The sequence below is a fragment of the Macrobrachium rosenbergii genome, chromosome 54, assembly GCF_040412425.1.
Source record: "Macrobrachium rosenbergii isolate ZJJX-2024 chromosome 54, ASM4041242v1, whole genome shotgun sequence".
Classification (NCBI taxonomy): domain Eukaryota; kingdom Metazoa; phylum Arthropoda; class Malacostraca; order Decapoda; family Palaemonidae; genus Macrobrachium; species Macrobrachium rosenbergii.
The window spans coordinates 33,976,592-33,981,205 of NC_089794.1; positions in this window are offsets into that span (position 1 = coordinate 33,976,592).

The following is a 4,614-nucleotide window of genomic DNA, read 5'->3' on the forward strand; positions in this document are numbered from 1 at the left end:
ATATATATATATATATATATATATATATATATATATATATATATATATATATATATATATATATATATATATATATACTCAACACAGATGTAATACACATACATATGATTGCCAATATGTCCCATGCATATGATATGACCACTTCCCTACACGTATGCAAGGACCCATTTAAATTCAGCCCACCATCTCGAAACGAAAATGCCTTCTTTGATTTCTGGACAGTTATTCCTGTCAACTGGGCTGCTGACCGTTATGCGAATGGGACCCATATGAATTCCTGAAACTAAGGATGATATGTCGGTCCTGACAATTTCACTGGGGGCTTGACAGAAGTTTTTGAACTTGCGTTGAGACAGTTATTTGGTAGTGTTGGCGAGAGGGCGTCTGGGTAACTGTTACTCAGGTCCCTGCTGACTGTTACTATAAACTCGGTCGCTCTTCGCGGTGTTATGAAAGAAATGAATATTTGTAGTTCCTTCAAAATGAACAGCCGTAGTTTTCTAATGCTATCGATAATCTTATAATTGTACATAGTTGTGAATACTGGTAAAAATATAAATAAAGGAAGTCTATATGATAAAATTTCATAATTGCACACATTTATGAATAATTGTATAACCAAACGAAGTCTACAGGATGAAATGATTTCGTATTCATGGGATTCGAACGCATAGCAAGTGACGTCATTCAGCTATGAGAGGGTGATGGGTGTTCGGAAGCAATAGTTGTAACCGAGGTGTCAACTCTTTTACTGTGTGACACATTCTGCGGATAAGTTGCATGTTGAAAAAGGACCAGTCATGTTATGTTGGCGGAACTCAAACGAAGGTCGAGGCTACCGAACTTCAGAAAATTCTCAGAATGTGTAGTTTAAGCAACAGAGAGAAATAGGCTAATATTACTGTCGCTAATGGATGTATTGGTAACATGACAGTACAACAGATTTTTTTTTTATTTATTTATTGTGGTTTCCCACCATAGAATGTTTCATTACGAATTTAAGTTTTGTTACAGACTTTCGATATAAAATCTTCTATCGAATTCAGACATTAATTGTGAACATATTTGCTTACCTTGATTTTACAGACTTTCAACAGAAAATCTTAAGTCAGAATTCTATCGAGTTCAGACATTAATTGTGAACATATTTGCTTACCTTGATTGTTTAAAATTTGACTTTCTTCAACAATATCAGACAGGCGCCGTCACCCTTGTTAGAACTAGAGTTATCAAACTTTTCGAGGAAAATAAAACAATTTTTTTGTCTGTCACGATTTATTTTACCAAAATTAAAAGGACATATTTATCATTTTGAAGCAGACATAAAGTACATACAATTATAAATAGAAACTTCATGAAGATAAAATACACATAAAAGTGATGCATAAATAAATATTTACATAAATTCAGAAAAACAATGGCAAACGATAAACTGAATAAAAAAAAACACGTGAACTGATATATTTCTGATATTTCACGTTGTACGATGTAATCGAGAAACCTCTTCAGAAAATAATAGTTAAAATCTTATCATTTTGAGGGTGAGTGCATTTAAGACGTTTATGATATGTTAAAAGTTTTATTTAAAAAAAATAAACCTTCCTGACACGGTACAAGAGGCATACCTTGTGGAGAGAATGGGAAATATAACATTAATTAAATCCATGGGATTCAGAAAGTAAGTCTCAATGGAAACAAAAATAAAGTCCAAATTATGGGATTTGGCGGGGTTAAAAAAAAAAAATCTTTAATCTTGATTATAAAATAAATTTCTCATAAAGAGAGAAGCCAGTAAATATTTAGTTGCATCAGGAAATAAATAGGTCCTGAATTGTGGTAGAAAAAATAAAAGATGCTTACTTCTAGCAGAAGTAAATAGATATCTTGATTTGGCAGGAAGTAAAAATATGCCTATTTCTAAAACGAAATAAACAGAATCTAATTTTCGCCGTAAATTAAACGGATCCTAATTTTTCGAGAAAGGTTCAAAGATAATTCAACTTTAGAGGGAAACAAGCAAAACTAATTAGTGATAGAGTCTTAACAGATATATCATTTTGGCAGAAAGTAAATAAAGACAGTTTCTCTTTTTTTGGAGGGAAGTAAAAAGATCTAGAACTTTTGGCGAGCAGTAAAAAGAATAAAACACAGAATAAAAAAATCCTCAATTCTTTTGAAATATAAATAAGGATTATATGCGAATTAACATAATTCATACACAGAAAAGAAGTCTCTATAAAACAGACACTTTATAATTTCTTAACCTTTCCTCTTGGGTGGAAAATACATCATCCACATTTCCAGGGGACGTGGAAATGAACACATATTGCCTTTTAGATAGAAGTAAACCAGTCTACGTTTTCTCTTTCATGGGGATCTAAAAATATCTTATTTTTGGCCATGAGTGAACAGATTCTCCTGTTGATGTAAAACATACCCGGTTTAAGAAACCCGGTAAAACATACTCGGTTTTAGAGGAGGAAATAAAACTTTTACATACCGGCGAGGGAATAAAAAACATAAATCCCGGTTTAAGAGGAGGGAAATAAAACATACCCGGTTTAAGAGGAGGGAAATAAAACATACCCGGATTAAGAGGAGAGAAATAAAACATACTCGGTTTAAGAGGAGGGAAATAAAACATACCCGGTTTAAGAGGAGAGAAATAAAACATCCCCGGTTTAAGAGGAGGGAAATAAAACATACCCGGATTAAGAGAAATAGTTTAAAGAGGAGGAGGAGGAAATAAAACATACCGGATTAAGAGGAGAGAAATAAAACATACTCAATTTAAGAGGGAAATAAAACATACCCGGTTTAAGAGGAGAGAAATAAAACATACCCGGTTAAAGAGGAGGGAAATAAAACATACTCGGTTTAAGAGGAGAGAAATAAAACATACCTGGTTTAAGAGGAGAGAAGTAAAACATACTCGGTTTAAGAGGAGAGAAATAAAACATACTCTGATTAAGAGGAGGGAAATAAAACATACTCGGTTTAAGAGGAGGGAAATAAAACATACTTGGTTTAAGAGGAGAGAAATAAAACATACCCGGTTTAAGAGGAGGGAAATAAAACATACCCGGTTTAAGAGGAGGGAAATAAAACATACCCAGTTTAGGAGGAGGGAAATAAAACATACCTGGTTTAATAAAACATACTCGGTTTAAGAGGAGAAAAAAACATACTCTGATTAAGAGGAGGAATAAAACATTCCCGGTTTAAGAGGAGGAAATAAAACATCCCCAGTTTAAGAGGAGGGTAAAACATACCCGAACCCTCCTGGTTTAAGAGGAGGGAAATAAACCATACCCGGTTTAAGAGGAGGGAAATAAGACATCCCTGGTTTAAGAGGAGGGAAATTAAACATACTCGATTTAAGAGGAGGGAAATAAAACATACTCGATTTAAGAGGAGGGAAATTAAACATACTCGATTTAAGAGGAGGGAAATTAAACATACTCGATTTAAGAGGAGGGAAGTAAAACATCCCCGGTTTAAGAGGAGGGACATGAAACATCCCCCGTTTAAGAGGAGGGAAATGAAACATCCCCCGTTTAAGAGGAGGGAAATGAAACATCCCCCGTTTAAGAAGAGGGAAATGAAACATCCCCCGTTTAAGAGGAGGGAAATGAAACATCCCCGTTTAAGAGGAGGGAAATTAAACATCCCCCGTTTAAGAGGAGGGAAATGAAACATCCCCCGTTTAAGAGGAGGGAAATAAAACATCCCCCGTTTAAGAGGAGGGAAATAAAACATCCCCGTTTAAGAGGAGGGAAATGAAACATCCCCCGTTTAAGAGGAGGGAAATGAAACATCCCCCGTTTAAGAGGAGGGAAATGAAACATCCACCCGTTTAACAGGAGGGAAATGGAACATCCCCGGTTTAAGAGGAGGGAAATGAAACATCCCTCGTTTAAGAGGAGGGAAATGGAACATCTCCGGTTTAAGAGGAGGGAAATGAAACATCCCTCGTTTAAGAGGAGGGAAATGGAACATCTCCGGTTTAAGAGGAGGGAAGTAAAACATACTCGGTTTAAGAGGAGGGAAATAAAACATCCCCGGTTTAAGAGGAGGGACATGAAACATCCCCCGTTTAAGAGGAGGGAAATGAAACATCCCCTGTTTAAGAGGAGGGAAATAAAACATCCCCGGTTTAAGAGGAGGGAAATGAAACATCCCCCATTTAAGAGTAGGGAAATGGAACATCCCCCGTTTAAGAGGAGGGAAATAAAACATCCCCCGTTTAAGAGGAGGGAAATAAAACATCCCCGTTTAAGAGGAAATGAAACATCCCCGGAAATGGAACATCCCCGTTTAAGAGGAGGAAATGAAACATCCCCGTTTAAGAGGAGGAAATGGTTTAACATCCCCTGTTTAAGAACATCCCTGGAGGGAAATAAAACATCCCTCGTTTACATGGTTTAAGAGGAGGGAAATGAAACATCCCTCGTTTAAGAGGAGGGAAATAAACATAACCATACTCAGTTGAGGAGGAAAAAAACATCCCCAGTTTAAGAGGAGGACATAAAACATCCCCGGTTTAAGAGGGGGGTTTAAATAAAACATCCCCGATTTAAGAGGAGAAATCCCTGTAAAACATAAACCCCCCGT